Here is a 22,999-nt window from a genome sequence, read left to right as displayed (position 1 = left end):
AACTAAAAATGGCCACAGGGCGTGTTTACACAGTGGTGAAGGGAGGAGACGGGCCCTGAGGTGACGTGTGCAAACACGCCCTGTGGCACGTTTTAAGAGTTAGTTTTAATCCCCTGCCCTATTATACACTTGGGACTTACAGAGGAGGTCATGCTAATCACAGGGGGACCCCAACGCATAGTGTTCCCTGGTGTATGTAGGTGTTTTCAATGTATTCTGAGTGTCTTTTAACATAGCACTGGCTCTACGACTGGTTAGTCAGACTCAGTTACCACCAGTATCCGTCTGAAAAAATTGAGTGTACAGGATGAGTTTGCAACAAGGCTTCTTTCTGCTCTTCTGTTTGTTCTTTCTGCACGTTATCCTTCTGCCTGCACTTTTCTTTGTCTTTGAGGACTTCTGTTGCTTCTTTCTGCATTTCTTTTTTTTCTTTCTGTGCGTTTTTTCTTCTTTCTTCGCATGTCCTATCTCTGTAGGCATAGTTAGAAATTAGCATTTAAAAAACCTTTCAAAATTCACTGAAAAAACCATAGGTTTCAGGCATGTTATAGTTAGGAATTAGCATTTAAAAATCCTTAGAAATTCACTGATGAAACCATAGGTTTCAGGGGCGTTATAGTTAGCTGGACTTTTCACTCGTGCAAAACCATTGAAATTCCCCCGTTATAGTTAGTTCAGCTAACTAGAAGTCGCGCACCCGCAATGCACTGCTGATGACATCACATATTACATCACTCATGACATGGTCAGTGACATCACTCATGACATCACTGATGACATCTCAAATGACATCACTGATGACATCACTGGTGATATCATCATTCTGATAGAGTGGCAGACCTCCTCTCCCCCTAATATAACCTTTGATACACACATTCAAAAATAGAAACTACAATTTTCAAAACAATGGACATACCAATACCAGTTACAACAACCTATTCAGTAATTCTAAGATCTACATACACATCCACTCATTCACCAACAGTCCTATACAGTCACTCATACATGTACTCACTCATCATATGTACTCATACACCTATACATCTTGTTACACAACGCCACTCATCCATAGAGTTACTCACACACATAGTCACTCATGCTAATAAAGAATCAAACATCCTTTTACTTGTACAGTTATGCACACACCACCACACTTACTTCTACAGAAACTTACACATACTTAGTCTTTTAAACAATCACTTAATGAAACAGCAGTGAGCGGTCAATACGACCGTAAATTTTATAATCTAACTAAAAACCGAAACAAAATGTAAAGAGCACAAATTAATAGTTTATATACACACCATAAGTGAGGCACTCCTACGATATGCCGTCAGAGTGTCTATGGTGGATAAAATCAGCAAGGACGTTGGCGGGTTGCCATCCACTGTAACTATGCCAGGAGAGAAATAATGTGGCTTAGTGACCCCCTATGGTATGTCAGCTATATAGCTACGAAGAATATGTTAGTAACAGAGCACCTTTAATAATCACTTATTTATGGAGAAACGTAAGCTTCATGATGAAAGAATTAGCCAAAATGCAGGGTGGGTCCGAATAATAATATTCAAACGGTCACACCAAAATAAGATGGACCATGTGTTTCGGGCAATCTCTGGTTCAAGCCTAAGAACCAAAAGAGGGTGAATTTAAAATATATTACTAAGCGATTTCACTTAGCAGGATATCGCAAGCCCGATTCCCTGATATCACTGGATCAGTAATGTAAGGCGACCACAACCATGGAAACCATGTAATGGTCTGAATTAAAGCATCACAAGGGAAAGAAGAGAAGAGATGACAAAAAAACCTGAGAAAAGGGGAAATGAAACCTCTAACTTCTGATAACCCAAGATAAATGTAAAAACGCACATGGACCCGGTGCACGATCGTAGTCCTTCTTTATATATAACCCAACGTATATATAATACAGCTCCAGAGGAGGATTTTAAGGCCCTGACAAACCAAAAAAGATATAAGCAAGATTGCAGAGGCGAGAAACAAAACTTTCACTACTAAGGGGCCGATTCCGATTCGGGTCGGAAGGGCAACGAACGCGATCCGGCCGGAAAAACTACGAATCGTACGCGTGTTTTCCGCCCGACTCGTACAGCTGTATGAGTGAGCAAGTACGATGCGAGCTATGTGAAATTCACCGACTGAGTTTTTCCCTCGTCCAAACCGCTCTGTACGTCTCGGCCGTAAGCTAACCGTGGCGTGCAATGGATGAGGTTTACGACCGAGCCAGTATGATGCAAGCGTCGGACAGCTGGCAAAAACGTCCGGGAAGTTGCTTTTGGGGGTCCGCGTCGGACCCCCTGTCACCCGCAACCCTACGACTCGGACACAGGGGGTGACACAAGGGTCTCCCCAACACAGGCATGTACGGTGCGGATGGCACCGAGGTGTACCCACTGTAGGGGGCGCCCTTGTGCAAGACGCACCCATTCATTCAATGGGAGCCCATGTACACATCGTACGACCGGCTCCCATTGACTTCTATGGGAGTCCGACCGAACCGAGTCCGGCAGCATACGGCCGCATCGTACTCACTCGGTCAGACTGCAGGACTCCGGCTCGGTCGGAAAACACTCCGGATCCAGCTCGGTTGGAGAGCTTTCTGACCCGGATCGGAATCGGCCCCTAAGGGTAAATAAACAAGGTATCCCCTGTCTGAATATATATACCAATAGTTCAAGGTGATGAAGGGTGAAAAAAACAACATCCCTGTCTTATAAACCGTGATACGTAAATGAGACCTCACCCATCCAGTTTAAAAACATCACTGGGGACCCCAGGTATGCCTCCTTACCGTGATAGGCCCAGAACCGCAGCCAAAAAACGTCTCCTGTAGGGTGATGCTGAAAGAAGCTCACATCTCTTTTCTCGTCCAGGTTTAAATAGCCCGCCAAGTTAACTCAACTCGGGACAGCTGCAGGGGGTGTGTCCTGAGTCCACGGAGTCACATGGAGCACTGGCGGTGAGAAAATATGGCCACCATCTTAGAATGGTGCATAAAAGCTATAAATGACTGGTGTAACCTTGTTCCACGAGTATACTGCAAGGTATACTACGCAATCACTTAAAGGAAGAAATCCCACTGGAATAACAATAGCACTCCAGACACCAAAAACCAGAAACGACCACCAAGAGTGAAGAGCTGTAAACGAGCCAATGATACTTGGCACGGTCCGAGAAAACGAAAGATCGCAATGTCCTAGCGATGTACATATAGCTGCTAGGTAACGTGGCAACTTATACCTGTCTTTGAGCAATATTTGTATGCATGAAAGAACAGATCGGAGGATCTAGTTGTCGAACGGCCTTGTTTGTAAAGACTGCGGTGAGTCAATAATCGAACGATGAGAAAAAACAGAGGTTTGGAAATAGCCATGAGATAACACGGAGAATCAGTCCTGTATACAAGACAGTGCTCCTTGGTTAAGAAGGTGAAAACAACAAATAAAAATATGTCTGTGTATATATAACAGAGCAAGAACTGTGGTAGGTTCACGAGAGTTATGGACTAAGTCCTAAAGTAAAACTTACAGATAAGTTGCAAGCAGCCTTCTTTAGGTTTCTTTAGGAAGAAAATGATCTGGCCTGTCTTGGGAGCTCTATGTAGATGCATTGAGTGAGAGAGGCATTGACAATGGTGAGTAGAGGTTCTAAAGTTTCCCCAGAGTGAGCTTTGATACAGGACAAGGGTAAATAATCATCTTCATCGCATTGACTATGAAGGAGCTGAGTAAGTCAGCAAGATCTGTGAGATATTGGACTTTGAAAGATGGCCCTTGAGGGATTCTACAGGAAGGGTGGGGGTAAGAAGAGAAGAAGTCCTGATGATGTTCTTAATTTTTTAACAAAAGAAGAGGTTGAGTGCATTGCACTTGTTTGTGGTGCATGTGATACGAGGGTCAGGCAGAGGGCTCATGCAGTGCTTGATTGTCTTCAAGAGCATGCCTCTTCTGGTGGTGGCTTGATATTAGTGTTCAGTCTAAATGTAACTTTCACTCTTTATATTCCTTTTGTAAAGATATCAAATGTAAATGGAAGGAATTAGTCATTTTGTAGTTTAGTGCCTGAAATAGAGAGGAGGTACTAATAATTTGTAATGATTCTATCATTTGGCATTTACAATATGCAGCAACAAATTGCAAAGAATATAATCTATGTTATACACAGAGCAGTCAGCCATTTGACCTGAATTTTACCTACGCACCCCAGCACGGGAAGGGAATCTTAAACTAACTCAAGCATCACCCACTCTCCATTAGAAAATATTTTTTGAATTATAGTAGGGTATACAGCTATATGTAGAATTATAGCTAGGAATTAAAGCATTGGGTTTTCCACAGCAGGGTCTTTGGAATGGTACATTCTGCTGCTGTAGTTGCTGATGGTGGGACCACAGGGCAAACTCAACCTCCTGATGGACTCTGTCAAGGAGGGAGTTCTTAGATAAAAAAAACTACTGGACAAGGGCAGAATCCAGAAATACTTAAAATACTTTATGTTCCCCAGATATATCACCTTTAATAATAAGGATTCCTCCTTTTTCTAATAGTTTTTTTATTTAGGAACTCCTTGCTTGACGGAGTCTATCAGGAGGTTGAGTCCGCCCTGGTGGCACTGTCCTACCAGGGTGGGGAGAGGTTGCCGATCATGAAACATGACAAAAATATATGTGTGAGGCTTCCTCTTCCATAAGAATGGTCTCCCCTTTCCTTGCAATATAGGCAGTATTTCGGTGACGTCCCAATTGGACTCCTAAATAGGGAAACAGTCAATGTTATACTTGTTAGTAGCCACCAAACCTATGTGTGGTGTATTGGTTGATCAGGGAGGATGTACGGTGGCTTGAGTTCCCCCTCTCACTTTGTATGTTAAGAGCCATAAAGATGCCTGTCATATTTCTTTCAGTGAAACTTGATTTCTATTGTTCACAATTGGCCCTCAATAGTAGCAAAGGGGAAATGATGGCGAATTGCTTTGACAATGCATGGATATGTGATGGGTTCCATCTTTTCTCTACTTGCCAAATCTAGTCCATTGACTGCAAGCTACTTTACATTGCTGAGCACACACAGCCAAAACAAAAACACTTCACAGACAATGTCTAAATATGTCCTTCACTGCTTCCTTAATTTTCCTGAAGCAATACAAAGAATATCTGCCCACTGAAATAATCAGCCGTCCCCGTTTCCACTTCACCTCGATATTTCACTTCAGACTGCTGCGTTTTTTAATCTCCCTTTACAGCTTTTGCCGGCTGAAAAATCTCATTTGAAAGTCAGTCCAGAAGCAGGTTGGAACAGAGAACACCATATTTTCTGTGTTCCTCAACTTAACCGTGCTTATCTGGTGTTCAACACGCTTCACCGAACCAGGAAGTTTTATGAAAAGAGCTACATGTGTTGGTAAATTCACATATTGTAATTGTGAACTTCCTCTCTGTGTATCACCATGGCAGCCTCTGTCAGTGCTTTGCTCCTGCAAAGTCTGGATTGTGTTCTGACAATTTAGAAATTGTTCTCCTCCTTTCAATTCTTTTTGCTGATTTGTCCTTTTAACGGAATGGAAAGGAACATTCGGTGGCCTAAAACATTAACACGGCTCACACTCTCTTTGGGGCATATCGTCAACGGCCAGCGATAAATATCGCTGGCCGCTCTTAGCGTTAAAATGTTTAACGCCGGCTATCGCAGATAATTATTGCCATGCTAGCGCTGTATTAACAACGCTCAGCGCAATGGCGATAATTATCTTAGCAATAGCGATGTTTGCCATGGAACATCGCTGGTTTTCCAGCGATGTTCCATGGAAAACGGCGATACCCTTGATAATAGGGGCCTGTGGTCTTAGCCACACATTCCACTCCCCATGTTAAGTATGCCTTAGTCAGGAATTTAACAGACGTTAAATTCCTGCGTTAAAGCATACTTAAATAATCGCTTCCCCGCATTGTAAATATCACGAAGCTGCCTTCGTGATATTTACCCATGTTGTTTCCACAGACATGCCTACTTTGCATCTCATTAGCGATGCAAAGTTTGGCGTGCTGGAAACGGGAGCAAAATCAGCAAAACACACAAAAAAATCTTTGCTGATGAGGCGATAAAATTATCGCCGCTTTTCGGCCAAAAACGGCCGCAAAAGCGGCGATAATTTGTTATCGCCGCATTGTTAATATGCCCCTTTGTATCCTCCTAGCTCACGGCTACTAATTGATTGTAGCCGGCTTCCTTGCACAGTCATGTCAGGTAATTTCAGGGCCAGCAGGTAGCCTAGCAACAGGCAACAAATCATATATTTATTATTTTGCAACTGCGACAGGATAATAAACTTCACCTCTAATAAGTTGAAGGGAAGTTATGAGAGCACAAGATGGTATAAAGCGATGGTAGCATATAAATAAGTTCAGTCATTTTATAGGTAGAAAAATGCAAACAGCCGCCACATTACCGTAAAACATGGCCCAGCATGTGATAGCTTGCCTGCAACTTCTCAGCAGCAAACGCAACATTAGTCTACTGAACGTACCAAAACATAAAACGAAAAGTAGTTGCGGCCTTGGCATATTGTATCATTTCTTTCACAACTTTCACCATTTGTGGTTAACATTGAATAACGACTGTGTCTGTGTTTTGAAGAGGTCTTTTTTTCAGAAGTATTTCCCTGACAATGTTTTTGGATCTGTGCATTGCTTCACTATTGGAAATTCTCTGTGCCCAGACCTTCACAAAATATCCCCTTTTCAAACTGCATTATTTAACCAATGGAGTGTGTATTTCTTCTAAAACTGAAGCCCAGGCACTAAGTGCTTTTGAACAAAGGTTAATACCGGGGGATTAGCAGCCAGGCTGCAGTGATGAGGAAACTTCGGTTAGACAGTGTACTTTTATTTTATATTATGCACAATGCAATTTTATACGAGGTCATATTTTACTGATTTAATCTCGTGTCCTGAGACATCGTTTTTGTACAGGCCTTCCAATACCACTGCCCTTGAATTCGGATGTTTTAAATTGAAATTTTAAAGGGACTACCAGGTTATGTGGACATTTGAAGATTTTTAACTGGTTTAAAACTGATCTTGGGAAAATGAGATGACAAGAAAGCTATTCAGTCAGTTTCACACCAGAAACCACGACAAAATGAGACTTTGATAGATCACCAAAGAAGAGAACGAAGACTTCTTTAAAGTTACTCAGTATTTGGTAGAAGGCTAAACAAGATTTTTCTGCAGAAGTAATGAGGAATCGTAAATAAATCCATGTAATTCAATGAAGTAGGAAAATATAATCGTGTAATCATTCATATTAATTAGGAATTATACAACTATGGTAAAACAAAAACTGGTCAAAAGACTAACCAGCTTTTAAAAGCATGCCTTACTAAAAAGGATATTTACAAAGTTTTAGGTTTAAAGCAGTGGATGAAAAATGGTGACAATGTTATCACTGCGAGATGCATAGATGATACCTCACTATGAGCCTGATTCACAAAGGTAAACGTAAATTACGATTTTGTGTGTGTTTACAATTGATTGCTATTCACAAAGGGATTTACGAGTAGTATCTTTGCAATTAGCAATATTTTTTAGCAAGTAATAATTGTTGGTAAGTAAGAGAGACTTGTGTTGGTTCCTTCCGCTCCGAAAAATACCAACATCAACCCAGTGTATTGCCAAGAGACCTCCTATAAATGGCAAGTTAGTCCACATTACCTCTGTTTCAGCTGTTCACTGTTCCTAACTCTGATGCACGTTCTCACTCACAGACTGTAACAATAAATATTTCAAGCACTGTTTACCATTAATGTTTTAAACTTCACCTGGTCCATTCAGATGTGTTCTGTTAAGGCAAGCCAATTAACTTACCTAAGTGTTGGACTTTGCCCTCTCTGCTGGGTTACCCCAACCTTTTTCGCCTTCATTCCACCTTTTTTCTGAACACCTTTTTGTTGGCTTTTAGGACTCTGTGCACTTTACCACTGCTAAAGTGCTTGTGCCCTCTCCTCTAAACATGGTAGGATTGGCTCACACCCTATCAGTACATATACTTACTTATAAGTCCCTAGGAAAATGTGGTACTACATGTACCCAAGGCCTGTAAATTGAATGCTACTAGTGGGCCTGCAACACTTATTGTCCCACCCACTTAAGTGGCCTTTTTAAAACATGTCTCTGGCCTGCCAATGCAGTCTGTATGCAGTTTTAAACTGCCAATTCAACCAGGCATAATAAACCTTGAGCCAGGCATAAACCTTCCTTTTTAATACAAAAATCGCCCGTAGGGTAGGCTATAAACAGCCCGTAGGGCAAGGTGCATCGTATTTAAAAGGTTGGACGTGTACTTTTAGGTTTTGCATGTCCTGTGAGTAAAATACTTTAAAATTTGTTTTTCACTACTGCATCACCTACTTCTCTCATAGAACACCATTGGGTGACCATATTACATTTAATAAGGGAGAACATTTCTTTGGGAACAGGTTAAAATATTATGTTTGGTATCAAAGGAATTGCAATTTAAAAACCTCCTTAACAGTAAAGTTGAATTTTGATTCACTATTCTGAGAATGCTACTTTCATAAAGTTGTCATTTTCTTGTGCTAACCATGTGGTGCCTGCAGCCTGTATTTTGGGTCACATGATTAGGTGTACTTGGCAGTTGGCCTTTGTCTATTTCTCCCAGACAGTATCACAAAGGAGGATGGGCCATCCGCCCTGATGGGAGCAGCCGAGCTGTCAACCACCACACTTGCACTTCAAAGTAACTTCCTCAGCACACACACAAATAGCTTCACCCACCCTTGTGTGACTCCAGACATTCTGGAACCAAGACAGGAAGGAAGGAAATTTCAGAACCATATCTGGGTGGTAGTCTAGAAGTTTCACGCAATTTCTGAGTCTGTGGAAAACTACAGAAGAATGACTGCTCTGTTGCTGGATGTGCCCTGCTGTCTGATAAAGATGACTAGACTGGCTCCCTTCATATCAGGCTAACTGAAGTGACTCCAAGATTCAGCTGACTGACCTCCAGTTCCCAGCTACAGGGACATAACAAGCTTCAGAGGCCTCCCTGCAAATACCCAGCTGAATTGCTGCACTATTACAGGCTGGACCTGCCTGTGCCCTGCTTGACTCTGTCGGAGTGAGTTCTTAATCTCCAAGAGGTGCCTCCCAGGCCCTAGACCTTTGGTGTGACATCAGTTGAGCTTCTCCTAGAAAAAAGGAGAAATCCTGAAGTTTTGATCTCTTCAAAAACCGGATTGTTTCTGACAGATATTGCAGCCCATGATGACAACTAACATGAAGCTCCAATGAACCTGACTCTTCATTCTACAGTGACTACCAGCAACTACCGGCAACGCAAGATCTGCACTTCATGTTACAGCATTGACAGCTCTTGGTGACCGTCTCCGTGAAGCTCCTGCAATTACTGTCTATGACGTCTGACAGGCTCTTCGTGCTACATCAACAACTGTCAGCAACACCCAGCCTGCTCTTTTTGTTACAGTGCAGCCATATACAACAATTTCCCTGCTCCTAACGACCTCCTATGCGGACTGTACTTTTCGCTATGCACTTTGAGAAGGTAACCATTTTAGCTGGACTAAACTGGTCACTGTATACAAACTGTAGTCCATCATATTTGTCCTAAAATTGTGAGTTCTCCTTGGTCTAGCGGGACCAGATAACCGTGATGTATGGTTCGGGCTTTTAGGTACTATACTTACCAAAATCTTTGAAATTGCACGTTTCCAGTTCCACCGATTCAATTGTTTTTTTTTAATGTCAAACCATTTATTAAAGTTTACTCTATTTTTCTACATTAGTGTGGTATTTTTGGTGTTATGTTTTCACTTAATCCTGCTTGAGGGCTGAATAAATACTTTATGCATTTATTATTTGCAGCATTTGCAGAGTGCACTGTGAACAGATTGGTATCTTGGTTCTAGATAGTGGCAATTGTCTACAAGGGAGAAGAAAAAACATTGCCTCTAAGTTAAGTCTGACTGCTTTTGTGCCAAGCTACCAGAAGGTCAGGCACACGTTAATTAGATGACTTTTTGTGGTTCACCCTAACAGGGATTGAGGTTGTTGATTGAGTAGGATTAACAACCCTCTCAACCAGTATCCCAATTTGACACTCTAAGCACGAATCCAGTGCCTACTCCTGGGATTTACCCTACTTCTACGAGCTATGCTAACATAAGAATACTACTCTCATTAAGTCTGCAACTGGGTGTCAGCCTTTCACTAACTGGGGCTGTATTTTGCTTCTGTTATAGTTTCTTCTGCTTTTTCAGTGAACAAGCCACATCCAATATCTTCACTACTGCAACAGTCAGCAACTTGATCTACTGAAATCTCTGATCAAGCAGATTGAAGTATGAAAATGTATGAACTTCTGGATCACCAACAGAACCCCAAAACAGAGTTCAGTTCCAAAAAGTAACAGTGAAGTTTCTATCCACATGTTTTCATTGTGGATGTTGTGCGAATAATACATATTACTAAAACATTAGGTTTGGCAACAGTAGGGTGATTCTAGATCTCCTGTTTAGTTTCAGTACAGTGAAACTGTTAATGCATTACAAACTTGCACCTCACCATAAATGATGATTTTGTAGAGGTAATAAAAAAGAGGGGATCCTATTGACAGGATCCAGCAAATGGTATTTTTTTGGCAGTATATATGTCCCAACCAGACCAGAGGAAATAAAACTGAAGTTAGGGGAGTTAGAGAGAGCTACAAACTGCATGGAGCAACAAGAGAAGGATGGACTAATACAACTTTCAAACTCATGACTTGACCACACATCACTTTTCTTCCTCACAGACTCTTGAACCAGCCCTGCACAGTCCATTAATAAAAAAAATCTATAGAAAAACAATTGCCCTTCTGGAACTCAGAAGCTCATTATCGGCAAAGATTACTTTGCTTTCAACAGGGCTTTCTTGATGTCTGAATGTTGTCCACTCATGAGCACTTGTGTGCCTACAAGTCAGGGGTGCATTAATAATCAATTCATTGTCTTTCTAGACTTTAGTACAATTTCTTAACATATTTCTTTACACTGAAATAACCGTTTCCTTACTGCTATAAAGGTAAGAAATATATAAAACATCTAGGCTACGACAATAACAAAATGTAAGTTTCATGATGAGCTGCCACCGCCTCATTTTGGACCTGTGGACCATATAGTATAGCACCTAAAAGGGGAAGATTTTTTACATTTTCTAAAAGAAAAAAGAATCATTCTTTGGTCGGATATTACATGCATACAAAATTAAAATGATATTATGAGTGTTTGGAAAATATGAGTTTCTCACATTTCTTTTAATTTCAATGAGAGTAATGACAGACTCATTTGTTAACTCTCTTCAGCTCAACACTTCTCATTTATCTAAATAAACTGTCTTGGTAGGTATGTTGTTGTTGAAAATTTGTCTCTGTGTACCTATTGGGTCACTATAGACTGATAACCCTCTTTTTCTCCATTCAAGGTTACCTTATTCTGCATAACACTTATTCAACTATATTTACGCTATTCTTTTGCCAGTAATTTATGTCTGGCAGTTAAAGAAAAAAGATGTCAGAAGAGGAAATCTCCTTAACTGACAAATTATATAGGGAACATTACCTCTTGGACCATATATAATGTAAACTGACATTTAAATATTGAGAATGTTCAAAGAATAACCAGGTATTCAGTCAATCAGTCAGTAAAAAAGTTATTAGGTTATAAAATGTCATCATAGAAGTACAAATACACAAATAGCAATAGTTTAAAAGAGCACGGAATTGCAACATCAGACTGTATATATTAACAACAAGCCTTTAGTAAAACAGACATTGTGCCCAATTAGTATTTGGAAAAAACACATAGGAGCCTTTTTATGAGCCGATTTGCATCACTCGTGCACTAGGCAACGTGGTGCAAGAGTGACGCAAACCTTACAAGTGATTTATGAAACCACTCAAGGGCATTTTGCTTGGTCCTGAGTGGCTCCATTAATTTGGAGTAAGGCAAAGCAGTGCAAATTGTTGTGTTGCTTTACTCTGCCTTAGGAAGGTGTTCCATTGGCATTGTGTGGGTGTTCCCATGCAACTCCTATGGTTTTTACGTGTTTCCAGATTGGGAATGTGCTAAAAAGATACGCCTTCTCAGGTGAGGCGTAACAAGGAGAAATATCTTTATTTCTTATTCCTTGTTACTTCCTCTTTTAATAGAGGAATATGCCTCTCAGGATTGTTTTTGTGCATGAAGTGCCCCTCCCATCACCCAATAAATGGTCACAGGTCAATACCCATTTTTGACATCTATGAAAAATTGCCATGCTCAACCCTGTGATCTCAATCAATCAATCAACATCACTTGTGAGGGTTTCGAGGCTCTGGAGCCTTGTGCTGCTGCATGGAGCTCTGATCAGTCAAACTTCCATGTCTTTTTTTCACTTCTAAATTGCTGGAGTTGTCCCGAGGTGCAGGGGGAGGTTGTTTCAAACCTTGGCTGCCAGGTGCGAGAAGGAGCGTCCTCCTCTGTTGACTTGGAGGATATGTGAGGTGTCCGCTAGGGAGAGGGATGCTGATCGAAGGTGTCTGGCTGGGTGGTAGAAGGACAGGCATTTTACAATGAAGGGACGGCTTCATTGTGCAGGGCCTTGTAGGCATGGGTCAGAATCTTGAACTGGCATTTCTTCTGAATCTGGAGCCTGTGTAATTTATTGAGATGAGGTATAATGTGGGTCCTTTGGGAAGGTCGAGTATGAATCTTGCTCACTGAGTTTTGTATCATCTCGAGTCTCTTCAGAAGGTGTGCAGTGATTTCTATTTAGAATGTGTTCCTGTAGTCCAGTCTGCTGGTGATGAGCGCCTGCATGACTGTTCTTATGGTGTTGACCGGGAGCCACCTGAAGATCTTGTGGAGAATGCAGCAGGTGTGGAAGCAGGTAGAGACTGAGAGACTATGTGCACTTTTTTCTGCATGGATAGCTTGATGACCACAATGATGCTGAGGTCCTGGGGTGATCTGTTGGGGTGGAGGGGTGCTAAGTTTCTCAGACCACCATGTATTGTTTAATTGCAAGGTGTTACTTCCGTCAATTCCATGATAAGTTTGAGACAGTTGTCCTTCATCCATTTTGTGACGGTCATCATGCATCTGTGGAAGTTGGCTTTTGTAGTGGAGGGGGTATCCGGACAGTGAGATGATGAGCTGTCTATCATCTATATAGGAGATGATATTGGGTCAGTGTGATCTCACGATGTCAACCACGGGGGTTATGTAGGTGTCAAAGAAGGTAGGGCTGAGGGATGATCCTTGCGGGACTCCGCAGATGGTCTTCTTGGGTTCTGAGGTAAAGGGTGGGAGATGTATCCTTTGGGTGCTGGTGGTGAGGCACGAGGTGATCCATTTGAGAGCATTTCCATTGGATTCCGATGTGGGGGATTGTATTGATTAGGATGTGGTGGGAGATGGTATCAAATGCCGCAGACAGGTCTAACTATTGTGTAAATCCTCAGGCAACCACTTTTTTTTTAAACCTACTGACACATTATTTCATAATAATCAGAGCTCATGACCACATAAATGTAAAACAATTAAAATTATATTATCAATACTCAAATTAGACAAAAATGGCATATACATAAAAATACATAAAGTACAGCTCTAAAACACTGCAATCCAATCATCCACATCAATCTTAACCCATGCACATTCATAAAATTCACTCAATAATCCAAGACGCAATTAAATCCCGGTTCATTTATAATTCAATGTATTTAAAATATACAGATCCTGATGGATACAGAAGGTAACCACTAAAACATATAGGGCGTCCCACCTGACATCATTGTGGTTTGAAACCGCCCGACCTTAGATCTGCAGTTCCGACCACAGAAATAGGATGCGACCACCCGGGGGGGGCGGTTGCAAAAATCAATTTTTCAATCAAAGCTTGTTCTGCGGGTGGATGTTGGAAACATCCCTGCACCTTGTTTACTAGGGGTTCCTAAAGTCACTTTCTGAAAGGCTGGCTCTGTCATCATTCAAAGAGATAACAAATCCACTCCTCTTCTGACAGGCTGCAAAAGGAGCGGAATCCCCCGTAGGTTTCCCTCTGACCGCCGTCATCATAATAAAGCAGTCGGAGGAAAGCTCACCATGTCAAGCGGAGAGCCTCCGCAGACTGTCAGATGGTTTTCCACCCGACATACAAATCAGACCCATAATTACTTATTAATGTATAAAACAAGATGTGGTGCATCACAAGGAATCCAGAAACCAAATATCATATGTGGTTGAGAAATATATAATAGCTGGAGTGCACAATGCACTCAAATGACTCACGTTTCGGCACACAATCTTTCATTTGGAGAGCCACGCTTTGTTGATTTGAAAAATACCTGAAGATATACAGTCAATGATATGAGAGCCACGTAACTCAAATGAGATAAATATACATTGTGTGTATCCATTAACCGCGTACCTCGATTCAACCCGTGGAACATACCAGTGAAAACAACATTACCTAATGATAGTTTGCATGCATCACCTAAGTGTACCACATATTCAGAGATGTGTGGTCTACCAACAGGACGAGTGGTGTGCGCAGATATGCACAGAGGAAAAGGATAAATGGGTAAAGATAAAAATTAATAAAAAAGATTGTAAAAAAACTTAAAAGAAGAAAAAAAGCATGTGCGCAGCCGTTTTTCACACCCAACATGTCATGAATTGAATCATGTGAGGATTAAAACCGACCTGGTTTCTGCTCACAGGAATATCTTCATATAATAGTTGATGCAGTGAGACTGACACAAATATGGCAACTGCCTATTCTGATATACAAATGTACAGGTATATTATACATAATATATAGTATCCTTCATGTATGTGCTAATGGCTAAAGATACACTGCACATAACTCAAATGACTGTGTTAGGGTGTCTCCGTAGCAGATCAATAAAAATAATGCTTGGCATTGGGGTTACATGCCATGCAAAACTTGAAATTTACTGTAAGTGGGGCAACATCCCTGTCAATCAACAATAATTCTGTTTGTACTTTAAACCTTAAAGGGTCTTTGGTATAAAGAAAAATAATTGATGACAAATGAAATCAGCACAAACCTCTATACTACAATATTAAACATACTGAGATACCAAGAGAACAGGCTTATTTACATTGTCGGCACGCCTAGGTGCAGATATGCAATACTTCTGTGTATGGTTCAGCCCTGGGTAGATCTTGAATGCGAAATAAGAACAAATAGTAGCAATGAACCTGGCATCAATGTAAACAACAATATTCTGATATTAAACATTCTGAAATAACTGGAGCACAGTCTTATTTACCTTGTCATCATGCCTAAGTTTGAATGTAAAATCACTGGGAAGCGGCCCGTACGTTGCAGCCGAGTCCTACACACAATCTGAAGATCGCTCAGCCCGACGTGTCATCCTTTTATGCTTCTTGCATTGAAAAGCAACAAAGGACATGCCACGGATAGATAGAAATCAGACTCAACATCCCTTAACAAAGGGGTGAATTCTCTGTCCCTCAATGCGGGAGTGAATGCCCTTTTACCCTATTAATGAGGCCATGATGGAATACATAGAGATTTCTGGTATCAAAGAAATTCAACAAAAGCCAGCATACCTCATCAGGAATAGAACGCAACTCTGATTAGAGGACCCATGGAAATGTTGTAATATAGGTGGTTATTTTATTATGAGTGATGTAATCACATCCAAACACAGAAAGATACGAAGGAGGAAGCATGTGAATTCTGCAAGAAGAATAGAAAGATCCGCAATTAACCTGCACTGTATCGAATTGCATTCCCCCTTGAAATTTCATTGTTTGACCCTCGTTTATGAGTATCAGGGGTAAAAGTCCGGTATAATTCCCTTCTTTTGCGCATCTCTGTGGGGTCACATCCTTCCTTGGTATTAAGTTTTTTTAAGGATGACCCACCATATTTCCTCAGGTTTGTGTTGTTAATCAAGATAATGTTTCACAAGGGGAGCTGTTATCTTGTGGGTATGGAAGGCTTAACAATGCTCTGTAAGTCAGGTCACTATGAGACAAGCTGTTTCTCCCACATAGTCTAATCCACAAGGACATAATAATAATGTAATGTTGCAAGGGTGGTGGAAGCCACCACGCTTCCCACTCTGTAAGAGGTGGTCCCGGTGGAGCCCTCTGTAAGCGTACTGCATAATGTGCCAAACCGGCATATGCCGGGAGAACGTAATGTGTGTAAATAAATAGCCCAGGGCTCTGAGCGTGGCTCAGTTATGATCTAGCCACCACCTCAAACGTGTCTCCAGATCTCTATTTGTTAGTGGCCCAAGGGCCTAGGCCACAACACTACATTGGTGACTAGGTGGTCAAGTGGCCCCGCTGCAACACCTCCCACTCACCGTGTCAGCTGCCGTCGTCCTCTCCAGGAGCGCCCCTGCAGCGCATCCAGTGTCCTCAGCCCGGCACGCCCCAGCCGTGTGTCCCATGACCGCCCTGCACCAGCAAGCAGTGCTGGCATCCTGCCCGCCACGCATGATCACCCACCTCTCTCCTGGCCCGGGTTCTCCATGCTGCTCCGATCACATGCGGTCTTTGCCACCGACCCCACATGGCGCTGCGGTGCTCTGCAGGCCGAGTGCGCTCGAGGACACTGCGCACCAATGTCTACGCCTGGTAAGAGGGTTTGAGTGGCCCCTGCTGCCTCACCACTGCCCTGCTGGCCTATGCCAGACCCGCGCTGCAAGCAATGCAAGTCGCGCTACTACGCCCACGAGGCCTAGCCACCAGCCGCCACCTCTGTCAACGTGCTTCCCTGGCCTTATGTGCCCCTGCCTGCCAGCACCTGGATCAAGGGCCGAAGCCTGCCTACAGCTACCTACACCCCTACAGGGAAGCTTCTGTTGCCTGCAGTGCGCTCCCATCCACCACGCTCTGTGTCTAGGGTTCTAGCCACCTGACCTCCAGGCCGTCTCACCGCCATGCTTCTAAGGGTGACGACTCCTTGCCTGGTGCCCCTCCTGGCCCCATCTCCACCTCCATCCACTGCTGCCCATGCCCACCTGCGCCCACAGTTTGCGTGGGCATTGCCTTGTTTGCAGCTACCTACCTTTTTGCCCACATGGATTCTGTTCCACCGCTGGAGCCATTTGCTGCCACAGGGCCTCTGCCCTCCCAGGCAGAGAGCGGGAAAGTGTGGATAGAGTGCCTGGAAACATACTTTGATGCCGCAGACATCTCGGCCCCGCAGAGGAGGCCTATGCTCCTTCATCTGGGAGGGGCGGACATTCACGAAATCGCAAAGACAGTGCACGAAGCTGGGCCCCTGAGTAACTACGCCATGATGCACGATGCCATTACAGCCCACTTTGAGACCTATGCCAACCCCGACTACGAACGCTTCCTCCTCTGCCAAGCACGGCAACAGCTGGATGAGTCTGTAGACATTTTCTATGGAAGACTGAAAGAGCTGGCGAGCACCTGCACCCTCCCTGATGTGGATGATGAAGTGCAATTCATTCAAGGCTGCGCCTGTTTCAAGCTGCGCGAACGTATCCTGCAGGAGCACAACATGCCGATGAGGAACATCATGACGTTAGGGCACTCTAAGGAACTGTCCAGCCAACATTGAGCTCAAGACCACTGTTGCAGTCAACGAAGAACCAGTCTGCGCCATTCGCACCGATGCCCGAGGATCCCAGCCTAAGTCCAGTAAGCCATCCCCACACGCATCCAGAAAAGGCCCAAGCAATCACCTGTGTGGGTGGTGTGGCAGTACGTACCTCCAGGACGCCGCCTGCCTGGCCCAAGGAAAGTACTCCAATGCGTGCAGAAAATGAAATCACTTTTCCAAAGTGTGCCGCTCGACGCCAAGATGGAAACTGAAAAGCCCGCAACGCCCTGTGGGAGCCCTTGACACCCTTCCTGACAGCTCCTCGAGCAGCGACATGGACGAAGACGAAGCGGCCACAGTCCACGTCATTTGGATGCTGAATGCCCTCACAGCCACCCAGAATGCGGCACCCATGTGCACGATTGGGGTGCAGGACCACTCTGTAGCAGCACTAATTTACACAGGCGCCACCATCAACCTCATCCTCATGGCTGCCAGCATCTATCAGAGCCTACCCAACCTGCCTGCCCTTCGCAACACCAAAGTACAAGTGTACGTGTTCTGCACCCACTCTCCGCTCAAACTGTGCGGAGTGTTCCAGGCGGATCTCTCTCATGACCAGACACACCAGCGGTCCAAAGTCTACGTATAGAAAGAAGATTCAGGGTTCTTGCTCAGCTGTCGCACCGCACAGGATCTTAACCTCATCCAGTTAGCCTTCACTATGCTTCCCCATGACATTGACCACCTGCTAAGTGAGTATACACCTCTCTTTGAGGGAATTGGATGCCTAAAAGACCCGACTGTCCAGCTGCACATAGACAAGTCCGTAGCCCCTATAGCCCTCAGGCAAAGGAGGATTGCCTTTCACCACCATCCAAAGGTAGAAGCAGAGCTCTGCCACTTGGAGAATGCTGGGATCATTGAACGAGTGCGAGGCCCCAGTTTGTGGGTGTCTCCCATCGTCATCACGAAGAAACCGAAAGAGCCGGATGCAGTCCACATCTCCGTGCACATGAGGGTCCCAAACCTCGTCATCAATCGAGAACGCCACCTGACGCCCACGGTAGACAACATTATTGGAGAGCTCACGGGGTCCAAATGGTTCTCAAAGATGGACCTTCGCTCAGGGCACCACCAGGTTCCCCTGAACTCTGACCACGGCCACAGCGGAGGTGATTCCCAAACTGGAGAAACTCATGGCAATGCATGGACTCTTTGGCGAGCTTCACACTGACAATGGGCCACCTTTTACCAGAAGAAATAGTCGAGTATCTAGCTTCCCACAAAGTAAAACACCGCAAGATAACACCAAGGTGGCCCCAGGCCAATGGGGAGGTGGAACGCCTGATGCAGACCCTGAACAAAACAATCCAAATTGCCCTAGCTGATGGACACAATCTAGAGAAAGCTGTGTATCAGTTCCTCCGAGAGTACCAGCTCACTCCTCACTGCACCACAGGCATCACCCTGAGCCGGCTGTGTTTTGGTGGGGCTGTGACAGATACTATCCTGCATCATCCAGCATGGGCCGAAGCGCCCAACCCTCTGAACCAGTCACTCTCCAGGCGAGAGAAGAGCAACAACGAAGCATCTCAGAGAAGGCATGCCAAAGAAAACCCGATTGGCGTTGGTGACCGTGTACTGGTACGGGACCGCACCCCTGTGGGTAGTTCAGGTTGCCCTTCGAACTAGACCCCTGGACTGTGACTGTGATAAAAGTTACAATGGTAACCACCCAAAGAGGACACAAGTGTGTGACCCGCAACATATCATTCTTCAAGAAAGTCCCTGATGATGAAGTGGACGAATTCACCATGCCTGAAGAGCCCAACAAGACTTTCTTAGATGGACTCCCATGCAACAGCAGTGAAGCCCGTGGGCCCGCATCCTCTGCCACAGAAGATCAGCCCACCACTCCAGCTCTTGGGGTGACCTGAGACCTGGAACCTGAAAACGGCCAGAGTCCCAGACTCTGCAACGACCCACCCAAGTCATCGCCAACACCTCCAGTGCGTAGCAGCCAGAATCAATACAACCTGCGGCCTTGTCCAAGGCCGTCCCAGAAGTATAAAGACTGTGTCCCCTGAGGCTGATCGGCGATGGCAGAATGGGTTGCAGCCAGTAAGAGAAGCTGCACACGAAGACCAAGTAAGACTGTTTCACGAGTGCCCTGCGTCAGGGGTTGTGTTTTGTGAAATGTATGTTTTATTCTGTTTTGCCCGTGCACACCCGTTGGTGTTTTCATTCAGTTGATATTCTCCCAGTAAAGGACAAATGTAATGTTGCAAGGGTGGTGGAAGCCACTACTCCTCCCTCTGTGTAAGGGGTGGTCCTGGTAGAGCCCCCTGTAAGCGTACTGCATAATGGGCCAAACCAGCGTACGCCAGGAGAACGTAACATGTGTAAATTAATAACCCAGGTCTCTGGGCGTGGCTCAGTTACGATCTGGCCACCACCTCTAATGTGTCTCCAGATCTCTATTTGTTAGTGGCCCTAGGGCGTAGGCCACAACACTGCAAATAAGTACGCTACATCTTTGGTTTTACAGTTAGTGAGACTTTTTAGATTTACTGTACATGTATTCAAAATCAGGTAGGCTGTTTCTACAGACAAGTTACATGCCTTACAGGTATTTGTAATTTCCTATGACAAAGTTCTCTCCCAAAATAGAGGATTGAACCCAATTGGTTTTTCTCGGCAGTCAGGAAGATAAAACCAGATCTTTTATATTCCTATTCCGCCTGTGAGCAAACAAGGGTCTGGGAATTTTTTCACTTTTGTCTATGCATCCATTCAAAATATGCTATTTGGCACAAATATTCTGACAGACCTTCTCATTTAAAGGAAGGTAGCAGATTACAAATATCAATTTTTTATTTTTGTACATTTAGGTGTTATGTAAGTGATGATCTTAGTAATAAAAATGTGCTCTTTTAAAGGCTTCTCATATCAACCATCTTGGGAATCCTCTCACAATGAACTTCTCTTTCATATCATTGGCTCTTAGGTCAAAATCCAAAAGATTTGTACAATTCTTTTGGAGCATAAGAAACTGTCCGAAGGGGAAAGTTTGCTTTTGGGCCCTAGGATGGAAACAATTGAAGTAGAGTAATGTATCTCTAGCTGTTGGTTTCACATTTAAGTCCACCTCCATTAAATCATTATTATGTCGTGTCAGAATACCGAAGAATTCTATCTGCTTATGACTCTTGTGCGATGTGAATTTCATATCCAAATCGCACAAGTTCATCCAAATCAAAAACTCCGTTAGGGTGTCCATGGTCCCAGTCCAAATGTAGAAAATGTCATCAATTAATCTTACCCAATGGGTTACATATTCATAAAAAGGTGCCAATTCATTGTGAATGAACTTCTGTTCAAATTTAGCCATATGAATGTTTTCTACTGTAGGGGCACAAAAGGCCCCCATGCTGACTCCTTGATTTGTTTGTAGTGGTCACCTCCAAATTCAAAAGTGTTCTCTTCAAGGACCACATGTAAACATTCAATGGTTCAATGATAAACATGCATCGACCTTGTACATTATACTGTCTCATGAACCAACTAACTGACTCAATGGCCTCACATCGAGGGATGTTGCTATAGCGGAATTCAATATCCAGGGTGACTAGGATTTGTTGGTTTCTATTATAAGGATAGGCCCTCTACCAACCTAAATATTTCCCTAGTTTTCTAAATATACAATGCTATTTGCTGTACATGGGGACGTAAAATGACATCCGCATATTTGGATGGTGGCTCTGTGACTGATCCTATGGTGGTCACTATGCCACAATATGGCAGATCAATCTCATTCTTATGGATCTTTGAAATACCGTATATACTATGTAAATGTGTCAGATGGGGCCATGAGGATGAGGATTGCTGTTTCTCCAAAGTCCAGCAGAGCCATGATGTCAGTGGTGGCTGTGATCAGGGCAGTCTTTGTGCTGTGGTTAGCGTGAAATCTGGATTGGGGGGTTCCAGGAGTTTGTGGTCTTCTAGGTATTGGGTGAGTTGCAGGTTGTTCGCTTTCTTGAGGACAATTGCTGTATAGGGAGGGGTGCAGAGAGATGTGCAGTGTTTTTTAGATCAGCTGGGTCAGTGGAGGGTGTCTTTAGGAGGGCCTCACTTCAGCATTTTTCCATTCTCCTGGGAAGGAGGCCACATTGATGGAGGTTTTCTTCCTGGGCTTGTCACAGTTTGTCTTGTTTCCGAGGTTGAAATGTGGTAGGCGCATGGGTCTGTGGGTGCTCCAGAGTACACAGATTTCATGATGGTGTCTTGCGTGGTGAGGAGTTTCTATTGGTGAGATGGTGTTCATGGAGGTGAGCTAGTTGAAGCTGTCAATTGCAGTGGGTTGGTGTCCGAACCTCTTGTAGATGGTCAAGATATTGTTGTGGAAGAAGACAGCAAGGTTGTCGCACAATTCCTGGGAGTCAGTGATGTCATTCGCTGTGGCCGCAGGAATGGTGAAGTCCTTCACGATGGTGAAGAGTTCTTTGCTGTGGTTGGTGCTGGCTTTTATGTGGACTGCCAGGGCTTTCTTCTTAGTTTTCATCAGGAGGCAGTGTTACTGGTTGAGATTATTCCTGAAGGCAATGTGTTCTTCCATTTTTTTGTTTCAACGCCACTTCCTCCCAAATTGTCAGCAGTTGCATTTGGTAGAGTGCAATTTCGTGATGAACTAGATGGCTCTTTTTCTTGGTTCTTTGATCTTGGCTGTCTTAGTAGGGGCGATGGCATCAGTGCATTCTGTAATCCACTGGGAGAAGTTCTTTGCTGCTTGTTTTGGGTCACGTGTGGAGTCTGGGAGGTGGGAGTAGACAGTGTTGCTCCACTGTTCATCTCATACCTTTTTCCAGTCTGTTCATGTGAATCTGGGGGGGCGCAGTACCAGGGTAGATGGGTCCAGAGATGATGAAGTGCATGCTGTGGTGGTCAGTCGAGGTGAGTTGGGTGGTGTGGTTGTACCTGACTCTGTCGATAGATATGAGGATGAGGTTGAGCTTGTATCCTGAGATGTGGGTGAGTCCAATGTTGCTCATGATCTCCAGGAGATATTTGGTGTTGGCTTCACTGGTGTCGTTGAGTTGGAAGTTGAGGTCCCCTTGGACGATTTAGTGTTAGGAGTCGATAGCAAGTGGGGCGATGAGTTCCAGGATGGCGTTGCAGATGCTGGGGTGTGTTCCTGGTGTTCTTTAAGTGAGGGTATCTCTGGTGGTGCTCTTTCCATCTGTGTGGAGTTGGAAGTTGAGGTGTTGTGTAGTTCCTAATAATACATAGGATCTGTGCATTTAAACAACCTAAACTAAGGGAATGGTGTCCAGACTGATTCCAGAC

The sequence above is a fragment of the Triturus cristatus genome, chromosome 8 (genome assembly GCF_964204655.1).
Source record: "Triturus cristatus chromosome 8, aTriCri1.1, whole genome shotgun sequence".
Taxonomy (NCBI): Eukaryota; Metazoa; Chordata; class Amphibia; order Caudata; family Salamandridae; genus Triturus; species Triturus cristatus.
Note: the sequence above shows the minus strand (reverse complement) of the source record.